Raw genomic sequence first — 209 nt, 5'->3', positions numbered from 1 at the left:
GAAGGGCCTTGTACAGCTTTCTACTATCAGCTGCTGCTGCTGCTGCTGCAGCTACTGCTACTGCTGCTGCACTTGTTGCTGCGGCAGCGGCTGGAGAGGCGGCCAACGATCCTGAAGCGTGAGGGGTCTTCTCTGTGTTACAGAGAAGGAAGCAACTGCTGCTGCTGCTGCTGCTGCTGCTGCTACTAGTGTTGCTGCTGCTGCTGCTA

The sequence above is a fragment of the Eimeria mitis genome, genomic scaffold (assembly GCF_000499745.2).
Source record: "Eimeria mitis Houghton genomic scaffold, Emh_scaff1090, whole genome shotgun sequence".
Lineage (NCBI taxonomy): Eukaryota > Apicomplexa > Conoidasida > Eucoccidiorida > Eimeriidae > Eimeria > Eimeria mitis.
The sequence above is the reverse complement of the archived record's forward strand: the minus strand, read 5'-3'. Positions refer to the sequence as shown.